Raw genomic sequence first — 21,738 nt, forward strand, 5'->3', positions numbered from 1 at the left:
TCTTTGGCTAAGCATTGTCTGGCAAACTGAACTAAGGGCATAATTGTCATTTGACATGACTAGATATAATTAGAAAATTTTGATGTCTTAGTGGCTATATGAATACATCTCCTATAAATAATGTGACAAGGGTGTTAAGGAGAGAATCTGGACTAGTCAAAGCACTTAAAGAACTTGGATTCAGGACTTATGGATTCTATTGCTGGCTTTCCCACCGACTCTCTGCACGACCTAGGATGGATTGCTTGGTATGTCTGTGCTGCAGCTACCCCAGCTGTACAATGGGAATGTCAGCTTTTATCTTTCCCTTGTGATGGTGTGAATCTTGTAAGAAATGCCTAAGAGGAATACATTAGGAAAGCCACTAAGAGGGAAGTAAGTATTACGAAAAGCATTTGGCAGATGTGCTGGTAAGATTCTGAAAGCAGAGGAACACTCTCTGTGATAGTGTGATAGTGCTGGTGCCTGAGAGTCATAGACAGGGCAGGATAGTATAAGGGAGAAGGATTTTGTCACAGAAATAAGAGGCTGGAGTGTAGCTGAACTACTGGGGTGGGTCTCAGAGGTCACTTCTGATACATGAAGAAGAGCATACATACATTAGTGCAGATATATCAATCTCTACACTTAAAATTGCAAAAGAAGTGGGAGATTCTCCAAGAAGGGTTATTATAAGCCTGTGCATGAATTTGTGCTAAGGCAAGTATCATAAGATGTTTTGTGATTTCTGCTATGTAGATCAGTGCAGCTTAACAGCAGATGTTTATTTCTTTTCTTGATGATGTTTTAATTAATCAGAAAGTACCTAGTCTGACCTGTCAATCTGTACCATAAATAAAAGAAATCCTTGAGATAATGATTTGGGCCATTTGAATATCTATACCCCTTCAACAAGGAACAATTGTGAGTCATTACAGAGTCTACATTTAAGTTCCTGCAGAAATTTCTGCTCCTGCAGAATTTAAAAGCTTTTCACCAACATAGAGTTCAGCTCAGACATCCAAAAGACAAGTTCAATAAAGAGACTTGCAGACCTCAGTTTATCCTTGTTTCCATGTCTGCTAACATAAACAAACCATGGACTCATCTGAAAGCCTGTCTCCCATCTACATGCTTCTGCTGTCAAACTCACCAACCAGGAAAAAAACAAAGACCCCTTCAGCCCTCCCCACCCACAGACACCTTCCATTACCCTAGGCTGCTCCAAGTTCCATCCAATCTGGTCTTGAACCAAGGATGGAGCAACCTGTGCCAGGGCCTCAGCACCCTCACAGGGAAGAAAGTCTTCCTAATATCCAATTTAAACCTGCTCCCTGACAGTGGGGAGCCATTCCCTCTTGTCCTTGTCAGAAGCCCCTCTCCAGCTTACTTCCAGTCCCTTTTAGGCACTGCAAGGTTGCTAGAAAGTCTCCCTGGAGCCTTCTCTTCACCAGGCTGAACACCTCCAGCTGTCTCAGCCTGCCTCCAGAGTAGAGGATGCTCTTGGAACAACTTCATGGCCTCCTCTGGATTCATTCCATCAGGTCCACATTGTTCTTATGTTGTGGCCTCAGAGCTGAATATGGTGTTCCAAGTGGGTCTCACCTGAGTGAGGCAGAAGGACAGAAACCCTTCTCTGCTGCCCACACTGGGGGATCAGCCCAGCTGCACATGGCTGGGACACATTGGGCTTCTCATCCAGTGACATCCTCAAGTCCTTCTCCTCAGGGCTGTTCCCAATCCATTCTCCACCCAACCTGTACTTGTGCTTGGGATTGCCCAGAAACACGTACAAAACCTAACACTTGGCCATACTGGGCTTCATGAGGTTCACATGGGCCCATCTCTTCTATCTCTCCAGGTCTCTCTGGGTGACATCCTCCATCATGGCATCTGCACCATGTGGTTTGGTGTCATCAGCAAACTTGCTGAGGATGCCTCTGAACCCACAGCTCCTGTTGGCTAAAGAGATATTAAACACCTCTGGTTACACTTCCCCTTTTACACTGACAACTTCACCAGACAGCCATGACTTGTTAAGTATAATGGATAGTGGCTTAGCCATCCCTCTGCCAGTTCCCTCAGGACCTGTGGATAGATGTCATCTGGTCCCATGGACTTGTGCATCTCTAAGTTCCTTAAATGGTCTCAAACCTGATCTCCTCTTACAGTGGATGGTTCTTCATTCTCCTAGTTCCTGACTTTGTGTTCTGCAACTTGGATGATGTGGCTTGAGCACTTGCTGGTTAACACAGAAGCAAAATCCTCATTGAGTACTTCAGCTCTCTCTAGATCCCAGGTGATTAGGTGACCCAATTTCTTCCAGAGAGGGCCCAAGTTTTCCTATTTTCCTTTTAAGATCAACATTCCTACAGAAGTTTTTCTTGTTGCTTTTGATATCCTTGGCCAAGTTTAATTCTGTCACAGCCTTAGCTTTCCTCTGCTCCTTGGCTGCTTGGACAATTTCTCTATATTCTTCCCAGGCTGTCTGTTCCTGCTCCCACATTCTGTAGGTTTTCTTATTGCATTTGAGTTCATCCAGGAGTTCCTTGCTCATCCGTGCACACCTCCTGGCATTTTTGACTGACCTTCTCTTTACTGGGATGCATAATTTCTGAGTTATCCCTGAAAAACCCAAAGTCCAGGGCAGTGAGTGTGTTGTGTCCCCTCCTCACTGCCCCAAGGATCTCTAACTCCACCATTTCATGGCCACTGCAGTCAAAGCTGACCTTGAGCTTCACATTCCCCATCAACCCCTCCTTGATGAGAACAAGGTCCAACACAACCCTTCTCCATATTGGCTCCTCTATCACTTGAAGAAGGAAATTATTATCACAAGAAAGTCCTGGGCCAGTTAGAGTGGTTCCAAAGAAGGGCTAAGAACTGGAACACCCCTCCTATGAAAAAAAATTGAAATACTTCACAGAATCATAGAATCATTATGGTTGGAAAAGGCCTCCAAGATCACAGAATCCAGCCTTTGACAAACCCCACCACTCTCACTAAATCACAGCACTAAGTGCCATGTCCAGTCATCGGGGTTGTTCAGCCTGGAGATGAGAAAGGTGCAAGGACACCTCGAGGCCTTTCAGTACTTAAAGGGGACTTGTAAGAAAGATGGAGCAAGGAGTTTAAAGGGCAAGAAGCATGGTTTTAAGCTGAAAAAATGTAGATTTCAAACAGATATAAAGCAGAAACTTTTTATGACGAATGTGGTGAGACACAGGGATGGGTTTCCCCGAGAAGTAACAGATGTGCCTCTACTGGAGTTGAGTTTAATGAGGCTCTGACCAGTACCCCTGAGGTCTTCTCTGAGTAGCTGATGTTTCCTTTTTGTCAAGTTCTGCTCTCACTGGCATGTAGCAAGCCTGACTTAAGCAGTGCTGTCAGGCTGGGACCTAAGGTAGCTCCTCACATGTGAGTCAGGCTGTGAGAAAGAATTCCTTCCTTGCTCCTAGTGTCCTGTCAGTAGCCAGATGACATTTTCTGTGGCTATAAATCATTCAAGTTTTATTTAGTCAAAGGCCAAGTGTGTTTGGTCAGTGTTCCCAGGAGGACATAACTGTTGCCTGTGTTATGTAGCTATATTACATGTTATCCTGCTATATAGCTTTCCACAGCTATATAGCAGAATAGATCCATATAGATTCTTTGTGAAAAAAATTGTGAAGGAATTTGTAAATTCTTTGCAGTAAAGGTGAATGAAAGATATGTTCAATTCCCAACTTTATTTCAGGAAAAAATACAGCATTGTGTACATTTCAATATAACATCCATAACTATGGTATGCAACAATCCTACAATATCCAAATGTAAGTATATATGGATATTCACCTCTAATTCTTACTGCTTCACAACTTTTCTGACATGAGCAACATACTATTTGCCAGTATATTTCACAGTCCTAAACTAATGTGACACCCTCTATCATTACAAATAGAGTTATAGTGGTTTTCTCTCTTTTCAAATATTCTGAATACTTTTATTATCTTTTTTCTGAATTGTGTTCTCAAATTCAAATTATAGGCAGTTTTTCCTGATGTGATTGCTTTACGTTGTCCAAAGACAATGCAAAAAAATCAAAATACGTAATGATGAAGAACTCTTGTTTAGTTTATGGAGACTCACACAATTTCCACACATTGAAATTGATTTAGTGAGAACAGTAATAATTTAAACCTGATTATGTTTATATGCACTCAGGCATAATGACAAATTCAGGTAATTTTCAGTGTACAGAGAGAAGAAGAGAATTATCTATGCTCTACCAGGGAAGCCGGGGAAAATGCTTATGTACCTCTAAAATATGATAAAATACATGTCATAAAAGAAACTGTCCTGCTGCCTTTTCCATAAGCCACACATCTAGTGCAGCACTGACCTGTCTTCTCAATGTGACCTTTGAGGGAGCCTTTCAGGGCTCTTTTTAGGTTACAGCAACAGCTGAGAAAAGAAGCCACTGATTCCCACCGCTGCCAGGACTTAATGGAAACTCAGCAGGGGATGGCTGGAGAAACAAATTTCTTCTTATGTGTTCTCTCTGATATTAATGTCTGCTGCTCTTTGCCCACCATTTGTGGGGTGATATATACCTGAACCCTCTTCCTGTCCCTCTCAAGTCTCTTTCCATGTACAAATACAGAGGGAAACAACATCATGCTGACTAGCACAGCAGAAGTTTGCAGTGCTGCAGTATTTGCTTCACAAGATCCAGGATCCAAGGTAGTGGAGGTGATCTCAAGAGGATAGGTTAATTAAACTGAAACTCTTCAGTATATTTATTCCTGGTCTAGCTCTGGTTCTACTCAACATCAGGTAACTTTTGACACGTGTAGTTCAATACACTATGTGTATTGAAGACTGTGGTCTTACATTTGAGTTAATTCAGAAAATTCAGAGCTCAGTGGAGAATTAGAAGTATCTTAATGGTGTTCTGGTGAGAGCATGCTCTGTCCACCTGAGTAGCAAGGAGAGTCATAGTTCCCAAAGATGTATCATATGACAGAGGCAGTGCCATCTCAGTAGGCAGTGCCGTAAACATGCTCCTGCAATGCCAACGTCTCGCCAGGAATGGGAAGTTCTATTTCTTTCAAAAGCAGGTGATAATTTAGAGACAGCTTAACTAATAGCTTGGGAGGACTTCAGCCTCATGTCTTGTCAGAACATTCAACTATCTGATGAACTCAAGGACCAATTAAACTCCAAAAATCTGTAACTAGAACTATTTTATTGTGGAATAAGATTTAAATAATGATGGTTTCAATATCAGAATGAAGTAACAGCATAATTAAATAGCTGGAACAAAATGCTGAATTAATGTGTCCAGATTGATCTTGTTTCTGTGATTGAGAGGTGCTAAAGCCATCATCAGTTCCCTATAAGCTTCGACAAGCCAGGAAGATAAAAGGGATGAGCAGGCAGCATAAATACCTGTTCACTCTAAGCATGATGGAGGGAAAAGGCATTACACTGAGTGTTTCTAACTACCACATAATTGCATTGCAAACTACTAGAAAAATTTTCAATATAAAAGACATTTCAATGCCTTAGTTGTTTTGGTGGACTGTCATTAGTCCTTGCAAATCTGGTCATCTTGGTCTAACAAATCCCAGCTACTGGTAACATCTCAAAATATATTTTCTGTTCCAGAGGAAGCCCCTTGCTGACATTGAATTTGGTATGCTGTAAAAATAAAAATGAATATGTTAAAATATTTCTTTTTTTTAATTTGACAGTTGTCTTCTACCTTCACTTAAATAAGAATATACAAAAGGGACAATACTTTAGTTGATATTTTAGTATACTGCTGTAAAACACTTTGTTCATTGGAAGAAAGAGCTGCAGGCCAACTGAAAATTTTGGCAGTTTTTGATATTTTGACTAAAAAAGCTAAACTTGTTTTACTAAGAAGTTTAAAGGAAGAGAATCTAGATAAAAAATGTTGGTGATTTACACATTTCATTTGAAAATGTGTTGATAAAATTATCCCAAAACAGCATGGTACCATGAAGACTTGGATGCATGTCAGAAGTTTGATACAACCAATGATATTAGCACAGTGTTGCATAAGTCTTCCAAGAGAATATTTATATATGAGCAAAGGCTTTGCAGGGAATTAATCAGTATTGTCAGTAGTATTTTGAACTAGGAAAACACACAAAGACAGTGGAAGCACAGGTAAGAAATACTGAAGAATAATTTAGCTGAAAAAGTGAAACTAAAACATTTGGAAACATTAATGTGAAAAACTCTGAAGTAATCTTTGACAAAATACTGGTGTGTTGGGTTTGGATTTTTTTCCGATCTTGGCTCCTTGTTCTCAGGCTAGGAATTTCAGGAAGTAATGTCAATGAATAATATCAAGGCAAATAAACTAAACATTACATTCAAGTTTCAAGGCAAAGTGGGAAAGAAAAAGTAATTTTGACTATGTTTATAGAGGTCAAAGATGGAGATAAATATGAGAAGAGCATCACAGAAAATCAGTGGATATCCAAGGTTTTTGTGTCATTGAAACTACCAATACTGATAGAACTTCTTTAATTTTCTGCAGTGAAATCAGAGAATCAATTATAGAATGGATTCAGTTGGAAAGAGCCTGAAGGGGCAGGGACACCGTCTACTGTTCCAGGCTGCTCCAAGCCCCATCCAACCTGGCCTTGAACATTTCCAGGGATCCAGGGGCAGCCACAGCTTCTCTGAGCACCTTGTGCCAGGGCCTCACCACCCTCACAGGGAAGAATTTCTCTCCAGTATCTAACTTTTTCAGTTTAAATCCATTACCCCTTGTCCTACAACTTGGCATGGTGAAATCAAAGAAAGTTTGTAAGCAGCCTATTCTCAAGGGTTGTTCTTCTGTAAGAAGTTGCTCATGTCCAGACTCTTGTTCAGACTCTTGCCCTCTCACAAGAACTTACCCTGATGAATCTAAGGTATTCATCCTTTGTGGCAGCTTTATCTTCTTTCACAAATCTGATCCTTCTCCCACTGATGATTAAGTAAATTTACTGGTATGTTGGCCTATAAGCTTCTTGTAAAAAATCCAAAATCCTCAGTCCTGTTGGTTATCTCCTCTAAATTCACAGATAGTGAATTACACTGCAGAAAAGTCCATTTCATGCTGCCTTCCCTAGAACACTACCTCGTGCCAGGGAACGTTTGCAGACAGGGGAAGCCAACCCTGATATTATTATTATACTGATAAATCATTAGCACATTTCTTGTCAAGCTTTTGACCTGTGCCAGCAGCACATCTCCTAAACAGATTTAAATGCATAACTGGATAGCTGGCATTTTCTGGGACCCTTCCCAATACAGTCTGCATCCAGCCTCACCATGCTTGATACAGAAATAGTTTACTCCTATAAGCATGAACACTTCCATGCCAATTGGCCTACGTTCCTGGACATGTTTAATTTACCAGTGTAGCTGCAGTGTTACTCTGGAGAGGTTTGGAGGAGCAACAGTGGTATCTGTCCTTGGGAAAGGAAGGACCTGCTGGAAGAAGCAACACCACCTTGATGACAAAAGGGAATTAAAATCGATTGTGCCTCTATTAACTTTCTGTCAATGCTTCCATCTCTTCAGGGCTGGACTCCACTACAGCTGGATGCAAAACACAGCAGAGTCAAAAGAGAAGAGGCAGAATGAGGGTAGGCTCCAGCTATAGGCTGACCTGCACAGTGGGGAGGAGGGGACAGGATCTGCAGTGCTGACATTCCCATGGAAGAGAGAGGATTTTATTGTGCTGAAAATAGATTCTTCTTGAGATGGAGACTGGGCAGCAGCCTCACCCTTTGCCAGCTCTTAACCATGGCTTCCCCTCCCCCGTGCTCTGCCACTGGCTGTGAATTCAGGAGCAGGGACTACAGCAAGGCAGCAGAGTCCAGTGGGAAAGTACTAGTCTGTATCCCACTAGGACATCATCCTGAAGCCCCCATCCATGTTTTTTTCTTAGTACCATTCAGCTCACAAATTAGAAATTTTACTTTAGTGTGTGGATGAGGAAATAGAGGTGGAAATAACACATGATATGAAATACCTTGCTGGACATCCTGAGGCTATGTAAAGTGTTTCACAGTATATCTTGAAGGTGTCTCATTTGGAAGCTGAGGATGGGCTGGACAAACGGGTGGTTGTAACCTTTGAGAATTGTCTGAATTGTCTCAACTGTTCAATCAGCAGCTAATTAGAAGCTGGCTGGCAGTTGTTAATGAGAACAATACCCCTGTAGCTCACAAGGAGACTCTTACTTTCAAAATCTTCATCAAAGCCCTATGAGTGAGTCACAGATTGCACCTTTGGCAAATTTGTCAATAACTTTAAGGGATTCGAGTGACAGAGATTTAATCTGTCTGCAAAGTTGAAGAATAGGGCTTGTCAGATAAAGTTTATTGCAGTTAACTGAGCTTTTCTCCTTTCCAGCTCATTCAGGCTTTCTTTTTGTTGCCCTTGCATTCAGATTTCTTCTGCGCTTAGCTGTGGTAGCAATCCTGTGCCTCAGGGAACATGAAGAGTCCCAGTGTTTAATGTGTCAGTGACACTCTTACCTATTCAATGGAAGTAGGAACCAGGAATAAGAAAAAGGCTCCATGGATAGCCATGCCCAAGTGTTCTTGAGCTATTGTAGTCCCAGCTAGACAAGGCAGGGATTATTCATGATGGCAAGCAAGCCCAAAGCCTTTCTCAGGTGGGAATTCAAACTCTTAACAAGTAGAGAACAAAAACCTGTCTTTACATATTCACTATTTCCTACAAGTATTAATAAAATGAAGCCTTTAAAGAGAACCACAGTGTGACAGCAGATGGGTCACAGACAAGAAATGTCTCAGCTGGGCTTCTGTATCCTGTAGCCAAGAAAATGGAATAGGAGATACTGAGAATATTTTGGAAAGATTGTCTCAGCATAAGGGAATCATGCACCTCCATCATCCAAAGGGCATTAAAAAGGTAAGTAATAGATGCATTTTGGTTGGAAAATGGGGACACTGGATTGCCTGCTAGAGCCTTTCCTATCAGCTGCTGGCTGCTTGTTACCTTAAGCAAATAAAACTCACAGAAAAATAAGTTTTTGATGAAGCCATCAGTAGGACATATGGACTGCAGGCTAGAGCTACAAACCACAGACTTACCTCATGGGGATGGCAGGGAAAAGTCAGCAGGGATGTGAGGATCCAAGAAGAAGTATATTTTTCCCCACGTCATGGGCTGGCCCTCCCTACACATCCATGAGCACAGGGCTTCCATAACTGCCAGAGTTATCAGGGTCCTGGCTTTAATCAGCTGCTGCTCTTCCAGGAGAGACATTGAAGAAGAGCAGACAAAGTTTGCAAACTCTTTGCAGGTGGATAAAGGGGCCCTGAGGGATCCTCCAGCATGTGGGTGTGAGGGGCACTGCTGCCCATTGATGTTGTCTGGACTATAGGTGGTAAAGATTTATTTTAGGTGTAGTCCTGTCCTGCTGAGAAAATTTCAGGTCAAGATATCTTTCCTGATCTGCAATGTAGGAGGATGAAAAAGGCAATAGAAGATAACACCTGTGTTTTTTACTGGACTAGGAACTTGTCTGTCCTTCAGCTTTAAAACCTATCTTGGGCATCAGTATTAAATCAGCTCAAAGCTAGCAAGAAGCTCTAATTAAAGAAACTAATAGGAAATCCCAGGGTGAAAGAGCAACAGGAGGTATGATGTCACTTTTTTAATTGGCAGAGTTCTTGCAGTAACTCTTCTGAGAAATAGGGAACACCTGTGGGAGAAGCCTGTACCACTAATTAAACCCCTTGCACCTAAAGTCATAGGTGAACCAAGTTAGCTGTGACTGCTGGAAAATCTGCATTATAACATGAAAATCTGGATTGTTTGTTGCTGTCCTGACAACTGAGATGGTAATGTAACATTTGATCCACATGGGCTGTGTAACACTGCAGTAAATAAAACAATCCCCCATTAGTTCAGAGGTAAGATGAGAGTCCAGCAGCAAAGAGTGACTGAAAATAAGAGCTGAGAGCATTAGCAAGAATCATGTGTTCTGTGGGTTTCCCAAACAGGCACAGTGATGTGCACTCCACCAGTGTGGTACTTTGGAAACTATTAGGGAGCACACAGGTGGCTCTGTGCAAAGTTCTGGTGTCATCTCTGCTGAAATATTCTGTGTTATCCCAGCATTTCACATCCAGAATTACTGACTCAAGGGGAAAAGGGGAGTCTGTAAGAGCACAGAGGGGCAAAGAAACTTCCTTGAGGGAGGAGCTTGGAAGAGTTTAACTTAAAGCTCTTGGGCCTTGGCCAGCACCCAAAGGGCACGAGTGAGCCACCCACTTTCTTTTAGATGCTTTTAGATGCTTTGGATACTTACAGATCCATCCTACAGCACGTTGCCTCCCCAGGCTCTGTCTCATGCACTTTGCAAACTGGACTTGCCAAGCTGAAGCCCAGATCAGCCTGGAGCCAGCACCACTGGGCACAGCACGGCTGCTTTGCCCAGGCAGGGAGAGGCCCCAGCTGGCCCTGGCTGCACTCACGAGCACACAGAGAGCTTTGCCTGCCAGCTGAGGGCTCTGCCCAGAGCCACAAGCAGTGGCTGTGCCTGGCACTGCCTGTGCAAACAGAGCTGTCCTGGCTGCAGAGCAGCAGCTCCTAGGCTCCAGGCTCTTTGTGGCCTCTTGGCAAGGGGGATGTTCCTGCCCTGGTGCTGCCTGCTGGCTTCTTGTGACAGATATGTCAGGACACAAAGGCCAGCCCAGAGCATTGTCCTGACAGTGGCTCAGCCTTGATAACATCTGAGATTGAAAAGCACAGGAATGATGAGACAGGAAAATGTGCTGAGGTTTCTCCTTAGTACTACCCCATTCCTTAAGTGCTCCTGGCTTGGGCATATGCCAATGCTGCTGTCTTTGTTCTGTGTAGGATCAGAAGTTTACACCTGGTTTTGCTCTCATGGATTTGTCTGGCAGATTTTTGCATGAATGGAAAACTACAGTAGCCACTGCATTGGGGGTGATGAGCTGTGCAGATTAATTAGAAGTACTTTGAGGAATATGTGACACTAAATGGTTCCCAAAGGATGGTTCTTCTCATAGGGGAGGCTCTCTTTGGGCCATGAACGTTCTCTCTTCTATTTTGTGCCACACATGGACCATAACCTTTTCAGATTTATGATGTGGACATCTGCACTGTCTTGGCCTGAACAATTCTGTCAGTGATACATCCCTAAGGATCCCAGACCAGTTATTTTTATGGATGATAGTATCATTGCTCCTTGGGGTTGGGTTTCAGAAACAGAGAGATTGTTTTTCACTGACATCTTAAAATTTGAGGGGGAGATTAGAATTCTCCAGGGAGTAAGCGTGGCATTTGTCTCTGTCAGCTGCACAGAGTATATAATCTGTTCCTATAAAAAGAACATCAAGATTTTTACAATTCAGGACATCATAAATTATGCTAAAATGTGGGGGTCTTCCGAATTCAGGAAACTGAAATGTAAATTCATGGAAGAATGAAAGTACACACACATTTGCCTGCACACTGTTTACGTTACTCTCATATTTTCATGTTGATCCTGCAGTGGCTGTGCAGAGCTTGAACTCACCTTGGGAAGAAATTTCTGCATTAGTGCACAGAAGAGGTGAAATCTTCCTAGATTGTTGTACTGAAAAAATTCCTGGAAAACAGATTTTTCCAATGCTGATATTCCATGTCAGTGGGGAGGACACCTTTTCTTTTTTTGGCAGGAGGAATGAGGTGATAGAAATGTCCCCCTTTGTCTGGTTTCCATAGATTTCACCTGGAAAGACATCTCCTGTGTGCCATTGGGGCCCCTTAGGGAATGTGTTGGGCACATCACAGGTACCCTAAGAAATGTCTGCATGAGCTTCTCTGTGCTATCCCCCACTGCCCCCACCCCCATCTTCAGTATCAAAAATTGTAGTAGGCACTGATGCAGCAAAGTTGTCAGGGAATTTCCTGAATTTTCCTGTGGAAGATTTCACACAACAAAATGCTCTGTGCTTAGATGCATCCTGCCCTCCTTAATTTCTCTTAACCAAGCATTTCTCAGAAGTTCTGGGAGTAGGAGTTAGTGATGGGGGTGCTGTCATCCTCTTCTGCTGTCAGAACAGACCCACTGAACAGGGAGGAGTGGGAGAGCCTGGGACCTGCTTACCACAGTCAGTGTGGCTCAGTCAGCCCTGGGTCAGAACAGCATCATCACCTCCTGAGGGACAGGGATAGAAGGAAGGGAAAACTGGGCCTGAGAGGAGTCTTAGAAGTTGCCTAGTGCAGTGCAGCTGAAGTAACTCACCCTCTCTAAACTGTGAAAGAATCACTGACCCTGTGTCAATCTGACAATTTTCCCCCTCGGAGAAAAGTTCTGGTCCCCTGGCAAGACAGAGCAACCACCTGGTGTGGTGTCCTCAAAGCTGTAGGGAAGCAGGACTGCTGATGGTGATTGCATCTAGTCAGAGGAAGGTGCTGAGCTTCATGCAGCTCTTGCCAGAGCAGCAGTTCCCTCATGTCGTCAGCTGAGATGTCCATGTGGCAGTCCTGACACAGCAGTTCTGGCAAAAGAGTTGTTAACATGCCCAGGAAACAATCCACACATGCAATGGCTTCTTGGATTGTTTGGGAAGAGCCCATGGCATGGCATCTAGTAGACAGTGGATTATCTGCATAACAAGGAAGTTTGGATTTTGTTTTATGCAGAGCATTCAGGGCTCTTCTGATACAGGCCAACAAAGTGGCATGTGCAGGAAGAATGTGATTCCCCTGCTAGTGTCAGGAGTACAATGTGGCATGAATGAACGCTTTCCTAGCATGGTATTGTATAACCTCCAGTGAGCTCATCCAGAAGAGACGGCAGGTGTATGCCAGAGAGCACAGGGAGAACTAATCTCCTGCTAATAACATAGACAAAGACAAGCAAAGTAAAAAAAGAAAAAAAAGATGTGATGTAATACAATGATGAACAGTAACTCTGGAAAGAGGCTATCTCATCAGTTATTTTAGAAGAACAGATATAAAGTCACAACAGTCAGTGCAAAATTCCCAGCCCTTGTTGTAAATTCAGTATTTACAAGGCACGTGGTTCTCCCCCAGATAATTCTCTCCCTAATGGTGAGAAATGTTTGGCATGTCATGAAGGCTTTTGTTAAATTATTTTTGTGATTTGCAGATTGCCATTCATGAGTGGGCATTTTGATATATCATTTGTCTGTCTAAGATTATAGTTTGTGCTCTACATATCTGTCTGGATACAGAAACTCAATAAATATCCTTGTCATTTATTTGCTATCCATGACAATGCTAAAACTTCTAGAGCAGAAGAACATTGGAACTCCTGGAAGTCCATCTGCAACAAAAAAAGAAGATTGAGCCTTATATTCAAAGAAAAACTGCTGTCATTTGGAAACAAGAAGAATAGGAACACAGAAACAGCCAGCTCCCGAGCCTGCCTGTAACAATCAAACTAACTTACAGTCAATTCTGTAATCTCATCGGGTCACAAATTATTGCAAGTTATAAAGGAAACCAAAAGTGGGATGGAGAAAAATTTCGGATATGGTGCTCACCACTGCAGTGATTTTATGGTATCTCCCAGATCTTAGTTTCTATAAAAGTTGTTTACCTCTAAAATTCTCAAAATATGGATATAGAGGTGTTTGAGGATCAGAAACTTATCTCTAATCCTCAAACTTAATTAGGAAATGGACTCTTTGCATTCATTCATTTTGCTCCTAATATTTTCCCTCAGCTTTTCTTTCTCCTTGTTTTTTTTTCTCCTCAGAGGAGTTATATAAATAAATCCATCTTGTCTCAGTTTCAGCTCCCTAGACTATCTTTTCAATTACTCAGCAAATGTGACCTACCATCATTCAACCAATATTTTCAAGTCTCTCATCATAAAGGAGTTCATCTGTTCTCATGAACATTTTATTAATTCTGATGGGGTGGAACAAGAGAGGTGGGGAGAGACAGACATGGACCTGGAGACAGGAGAAAACAAAAAGCACAACAGAGGTGAGTGAAGGGAAAGTGTTTTCAAGCAGTGGGAGAAAGCATTTACTGCTCAGTACTAACTATAATGACAACCTTGCTCAGAAAAAAATATTTCTTTCTTCTCAAATGAATCTTTTCAGCAACTTGACAGTAACTGACTGGAAGTGTTTTCCAAGTCACCCAAGACTCACAGTGTTTGTGTACAGGATTTGCCACTTTGGGGGTCAGGATGGCCTCATGACAAGGACCATGATCTCACTGCTCTGTGCTTCACAGTTGCTTGCATGAAGGTCACACTCAATCTGTATTTACAAGAGTCACCTGCTTGTAAAATAGCTCACCCTGCAGTGCCCAGTGAGCACATAGTCCCTCAGGAGGGTCCTGAATACTTTCTGTCCTCCCAGTCACCTCCAGTACCTCTTCTTCCCCTTCCTTGGACGTTTTCAGCTCTTTCTTTGGGTGTTCCTGCTCACAAGCACTTGTAGTGTGAGAAGGCACCAGATACAACCTGGTGCCCCTCCTGCAATGCCAGGAAAAAGCAGAGATTTGGTAAATTGATCTGTTTTCCATAACACCCATGGCCCAAAGGGATAGTTATTGAGGTCCTGGGCAATGGACATCAAACTGGGTGGAAAAACACTGAATATTTCCAAAGCTGGTAGATCTTTTCTTCAGACATTTCCCATAGAGATTCATCTTTGCTCTTTCTTTTGAAATTATACATTTGCCTTTAAAGATTGCAAACCTCTACTTATCACTTCTTAAATAATATTTATTCATAATTACTATTTATTTTGAAAGAGCCCAGCAGCAATGTGCAAATGGTGAACATTCCCCACAGTGAAAAAAGACTTAAATTATATGTCACAAATCAGATACTGGATTTTTTGGTCATTAGATTATTCAGGGTAAAGCATTTTCGCTAGCTAGTCTAAAGGAAATAAAGTTGCAAGAAAAATAGTTTCTCTGGAACAGAGACGTGTTCATCCATCTCTGATGACAGGAAAGGGAATGGAGCTCTTATGCTCTAAGAAATACTGGTCACTCTTTCACAACAAGATTATTATGGACTTTGAAGTCTCTGCAGTAAAAACAAGGTATCAGATGCATCTATTTTAAGCTTCCTCTCAGAGGTGTACATTTATGCCTATTATGGATCCCTGTTTTTCCCAAGATCAGTTACCTTTACATCAGCACTTACCAGCTGACAGGCAGCCTGGCTCCAGGAATAGTGTCACTGCAAAATGATGCCTGTCTTCCATGTATGGACACAAATCACAAAGTGAGGAGAAATTGTTTTTCCATTTCACCTCTATTAATACTCCATTTTGATCCTGATAATCCTCTGAAAGTTACAGGGTGTCTCATGAAGTTCTGCACAGTGCAATGTGTGGGAATTTTGTGTTGCCCGAATGTACCATTTATAACAGAAAAGCCAACTGATATGTTCAATTTTAAAAATTTGCAGATTTTTTTCTATTAAAAAAAATTCCACAATATAAGTAATTTGTGCAAAGCACTGTAAGATAACAATTTAATAAGAAAGGAAGAAATAAAACATTTTATATAAAACATGTTGTGATTGTTTTAAAATGAATATATATCATTCATTACATATCTTTTCTGACATCATCCAAAGCAAAGAGAATGGATTATGGCTAGTTATAAAGTCTATTTGCCCTTCAGCAAATAGACATAGACTTCAAACTTTTCTACACTTTAAATGCAATTTATTAGGGAATTCACAAGAGCTGCATGTAAGTTAAAGGATTCACATTCTGTCCTTTCTTTTACGGTGTTATGAAAGACTGTGGGGTGGCTCCAATCACTTGCAGTCCCTCTGGTGGACACCAGGCTGGTATCCAGGTACCAGATAGTATCACTAGTGCCCAATAACTCTTTAGTGGGTTGAACTTGTTTTTATAATCTTATGCAAAACTTCAGAACCCTTTTCATTGTGAGACCCAGGATGCTGTTGGCCCCCTGTGTCTACCAGGTCTTTTTCTGCTTTCCAGTCAGTCATCCCCAAACCTGTGCTGGCACATGGGGTTATTGTTTCCCAGGTATGGAACTGTCCATTTTGATTTACTGAAATTATATCAACCTGTTCCTCCAACTTGTCAAGATCCCTCTGAATAATACCACAGCTATGTGGTGTATCAACCACACCTCCCAGCTCTGTATCATCAGCATATTTGCTGAGTGTGCACTCTAGAATGCTAATGAAGATGTTAAAAGAAAGTGGGCATTTGTTTTGATCACTGAAGCACAACACTGTTATTCTGTTAAACTTTTTTTCCCAACAAGAAAGTCAAAACATGAAGTACATTAATGCAAATCACATGTGAGGGACCACAAAAGTGCAACAAACTGTTGTTTCAGAAATTTTAAGCTGTCTGATGCTGAGCTCAGGAAGGCAAAATGACATGTTAGCTTTTGCTCTTGTGTCAGGGACTGCATGCCCTTGCACAGTTCATGGTTTTCCTCCAGAAAGACTAATAAAAACAATTATAACTGGATTTTTATCTGAAGGGTTTAAACTCAATCTGACACCCTGGGAAGGTATTCTAGGTTGCAGGAAGGACAGCCTCCTCCTTCCTTATTTGACAACCACTGATGCAGAACACTGTCCTAGAGAAAGGGTGCTTGATAACCAACTCCCATGCTCACACACACTGTACCCCTTGTCTTTTAGCTACAATTATAAATTGCTGGCTATCATGACTGGCAAGATATTCAAGAATAGCACTGCATTTCAGGGTAGGGGATCCCTGCCCTGGAGCAGACCAGCATACAAATCACAGCCCTTCACTCTCTGTCTAAGAATTTAAACTGTTCTTCAAACTTCCACAGAGTCAGATGATTTCAGCATTGTAACAAGAAAATCTTTTTAGGAATTGTTGTCGTTGTTGCTGTTTTTGAGCCCAGCATGGTGAACATAATTATGTAATGATCAATATACCAAAAGAGTAACCATGAACAGGCTTGTTTCCTGGCACAGCAGTCCTTATCCCTGTGTAATGATGGGGGACAACTCTTTGTCCATTCTGTGGCAATGGAAATTGTAAATTTCAGCAACAATCCATAGGAGAACACCAAGCCTCTGCCATGTTTTCCTATACACAGCTTTTCCTTTGGCCATGAGATTCTCTGCCACAGCTGAGGGTCCCAGCCTGTTCCTTCGCACACACAGTGCTAAATTATAGTGCATAGCAGTGTGCCCCTACATATTTTTTCTATTTTTTGCATAATCATAAGAGATAAGAATTAAAATTATCCATCTAAATGAAATAGTTAGAAAATGAAAGAACAGAAAAAGACCTTGGAGATGGAGTAATACATTCAGATACATTTAAAGTGTATGCATCAGAGTGCACTGAAGAAGGATTTCCTGCAAACACTGGCTCTGAACAGCACAGCTCATGCTCTGTAGCAGGAGTTCATGCTGGATCAGCATCAGTCCATTAGTCATGACATGTTAGTAAATCACATAAGAAATTCAACACCATTTTTGACAGGAGCAGGTGCATCACACGAATGTCTCTAGACTTTGGCAAATCTTCAGGAGTGTGTAATTTCATTCCCCAAGAAGCAAAACAAAGCTGAGCGTTTTCAGATTGTCCAGTAGCTTAGTTCTTATTTAACAAGTTTCTGTTAACAAATTTATCTCTACAGTCACACAATTATCCATGCTAATAGTTTCAGAGTTGGATTGTGAGCATAACCAGTGGAACAAAGCAGCTGGCAAAGTACCAAAGACATCATTATCTGACAATTCTTCTTCATTTCAGTGTTGAACACAAAAATGAGACATAAACCTTTGTAATGTGTTCTCATGCCACACAGGGACACATCCAGTCAAGAAGACACTGGGAACCAAAAGATTTTGGGCACAAGATGGCATGCTTACCAAGGAAAGATTATTCTCTGTCAGGTTCTTACTCAGCACAGATACTGATTTACAAAGGGCATACAAACAAAATCTGGGGGAAGACAGAACAAAAAGGACAATCATGGAGAGTCAGCAGGAACAAACCATGTGGACCTGTAAAAATCACCTGTGAAAAAGCAGGTGTGTGTGGAGAAAAGCCTGTCTGTGGAGCAACAGTGGGGTCAGAGCTCTCAGAATGAGCATCAACAGAGGACAGCCTGCAGGTACAGTGTTCTAATGTGGGATTTAATCCTAATTTTAACTGCCACTTCTGAGCTGGACCTAACTGCTTTCAGTTTAGCCTGTTTTGGAGCAGTAAGTGGCTGAGCCATTCAGAAATGTGCCCTTTCCAGAATATGCCAGATTGCTGAGGATGCCAGGAAGCAGCTGGATGCCACAGGAGCTCAAACAGGAGTCTTTGCATCTACCTTAAGCTCTGTGTGTTGGAGGGAAGGTAGTTGGCCTTGCATTTCCCTGTTGATTTAGCTCTGTGTACAGAACCTCTCATGCTAGACATTCCCTCAGACAGGCAGCCAGTGACCCATTTGGCTTATGTTAATAAGACAAGTCATCTGAGAGTGAACAGTAATACTATGGTGAGAATAAATATACACTGTCCTTTCTGATGCCTCAAAATCCCTCTGATGGGAATTTTACTGAGCATTCAGTAATTATATTCTTGGCTATCATTTCTTCAGTTTTTGGTTCCCTAATATAATTCTTGGTATTTATTAAAATATTGCCCTCTCTTTGTCCATACTTTGTGTACTGAACCAGAATGAAATGTTGTTCGACAGACCAATTAATTTTAAAGCCATTAGCTGTTCTTAGAATCCTTCAAAGTTAATGAACTCAAGACTTGGTAAATTTTGGGTTCCAAAATTTCTCTTTGGAGGTACCTGGAAGAACTTAGGGAATGGATTGTGTTTGAGCTTCCAAAATATAAAATTCAAATTTCTGAATCTGTCATTATCACAATCTCCTCGCACAGTCAAAAGAGAGAAAGCTTGAGAAAAGTATCTAAGACCAAATGATCTGCCACATTTTTTAGCCCATTCTCTTAATAAACTGAAAACAATCAATTAGAGAGTCATTACAGGACCAAAAAATAAGGTATTAATGGAAATTATTCTTTACAGAATAATTTTCTTCATAGATCATTCAAACCAACATGCAAAAAAATGAGGGAGAAAGCTCACATTTCAGTACATTGGTTCAAAAAGTTACATTTACAGCACATCCTCACCTGTGTTTGAAATCTCATACTTAGTTTCACCTCCATGTTAATAGGAATTACCTAATAAGATAATGGATCTAAGAAGAAATGACAGATGAATTGCTATTTCACTATGTTCTGTTTCTTCGACTGCCTCATTTGGCATCTGAAAATGAAAGTCCTTCACTCCAGTTTCCTGTTCTGTGAGCAATATTTTACTTTTTTCTTGGGAGTTAACAAAAAAATCTAATGATAGGAGGAGAGAATACTTCATTATTTCTGTGGGAGACAACTTCAGATTCACACAGGAAATACTGCTCTAGCCAATTGCTATGTATTATCAAGCTTCTCACTTCTGACCCTTTGAGAAGGTGTGACAAAATGTTTGAGAATGTCTAGAACAAGACAAAGAGCTTGAGAGTGTAATGAAGTTTGTTCTTGAGTTGTTTCTATAACTCAGAATTACTGCTGAATAGAAAGGAGCTCTTCTTGATTACATTTGTATCTTTTATTAGCCAAATGTTCTTTAGATGTCTTCTCCATCAACACTGATACCTCTGGGAATGGTTTGTAAACATGACTGAATTTGGCTTAGTAAGTCAGACTTTATTCAACAAGACTTAGAAGTAGGACCCTTGCCTTCCAGAATCCTATTTATTTTGCAATATTCTTTTTCTTTCTTCATTGTCTGATGTACTTTCCAACAGGCTTCCTACCTGTCAACACCGAATGGTTAATTAATGGGTTTAAAATAGATGAGAAATAGTAGCATTTGTGACTTACAAGCCAGGCAGACTGTGGAGCTTTCCAAACATGCTTGTCATTCACTAGCTACCTGAGACACTGCCAAAATATCTTCAGTAGTTATTGCATGTCAGATTTATAATAAGAAAACAAACATAGAAGAGTGGCATAGGAACACTGAACCAGCAGGAAGTCTTGCCCTCTTCTTTCATATGACTCAACATTGCAAAAACAGAAAAATGTCAACTGCTTACTTTCTGTTAAATACAATCCTAATTGTCTCTCTGTAGCTCCAGCTAAACTTACTGCTTAAGTAAGGGCCAGCTGTAACTTTTTTTAGATGTCCTGTGCTGGCTGATTTGTTCATTCAGAAGCAGTCTCCATCTGGGGAGAAGTGCCTTTCTGCTCCCTAAATCTTTTGGGATGTAGGTTAGACAGGATGTTGGTTAAAAATCTCTTCAGTTTCCAGGATGTGTGATTAAATAAATGTATGGTGCAGGGATGCCTACAGCACGTGCTGAAACAGTGAACTATCTGAACAGTGACCTGTGGGTGTTCATTAGTCAAAATGACCATCAAATAACATAACGACAATGCTCTAACCATTGGGATATAGCCCATTTCACATAGAACAGTATTCCATTTTCAGGATTCGTGGATCAGAAGAGCAACAGACAAGAGAATATGGTCAGCAGACCTGGTTTGCAGTCAGTTCCTGATAAGATGCAATGTAGCATGATACTGTGAAGGAGACCTGAACCCTAAGGGTGCTCAGCAAATTTGCAACTGTAGTACATAAAGAAATAAAGGATCGTGATGGGAAAATTCTGTATGAGTCAATACTGACATAAATGAATGTTAACATGGCAGAGCACATGAAAAGATTAAAAATGTTCACATATATTTAATCTTCTTGAAATACATTAGCTAAATTGCATGATTTTGTGATTCTGTCAACTGGTAAGTGGTTCTAGTTTAGATCATATAAACCAGTCACTAACAGTCCATGCAGCTGAAAGCTTTCAGCTCAGGTCACAATACAAAAATAAAATTAAAAAAAAAAAAAAAGAAAGCCAGAAAACTACATGTCAAATCATTGCATATGGAACCAGAAGGGACTGGAGACATGGGAAAGCCACTTAAAAATCATCAAAGGAGATCTGAATCTTTGAAGTAAGGGTTGCAGGCTGTTATGCCCAGTGATTTCTTTGAAGGACAGGAAGAATGTCTCTACACTAGTTTTTGAAGCAAGCTCATGGACCACAAATCTCTGACTTTGATTATCATATAAAGTAGCTAGTCTGCTTGTAATGAGGGGTTCCTAAAACATCCTCCTGAAGAATGACCAAAATTCCACATGGAAGCCAAGTAAATGTCAGGATGCTTTGTCAGCAGAGTCCAAGAGCCCAAGTCTTTGCATAGAAAGAATGGAAGATCTGAAAGTTAAAGATACTCTCATAAACTTTGTGTAATAGGCACTGCAATAAGGAAAAGTTTCAAATCCCTTCAACTATGGTTCTGGCTCAAGTCAGAGCACTCCTTTTGGAGGAAAAGAGTATTCAGTTACTGAAGGGAAATATATTATTCTTCCCAAACAGTCAATCCAGCAAGCTGCCCTGTAGCTAAGGCAGTCAGTGCATATGAGGTTGATCCCTTTCTTCAATCTCCAGTGAATCTCTCCTACAGAAAATTTTATATTAGCCACATGATCAAAAAGATGACACAGACATCACACAGATCTGATAGTTTATGGGAAGACAGTCCTAAGTCTCACATGGGTCAAGTCAATACATGTGTTTGAATTTATTTATTGACTTAAAATTTACAGATGGTCCAGTAGCACAACATGTGCCCAAGACCTGGAAGTTTCAAAGAA

This window comes from Oenanthe melanoleuca, chromosome 18 (genome assembly GCF_029582105.1).
Source record: "Oenanthe melanoleuca isolate GR-GAL-2019-014 chromosome 18, OMel1.0, whole genome shotgun sequence".
In the NCBI taxonomy this organism is placed as follows: domain Eukaryota; kingdom Metazoa; phylum Chordata; class Aves; order Passeriformes; family Muscicapidae; genus Oenanthe; species Oenanthe melanoleuca.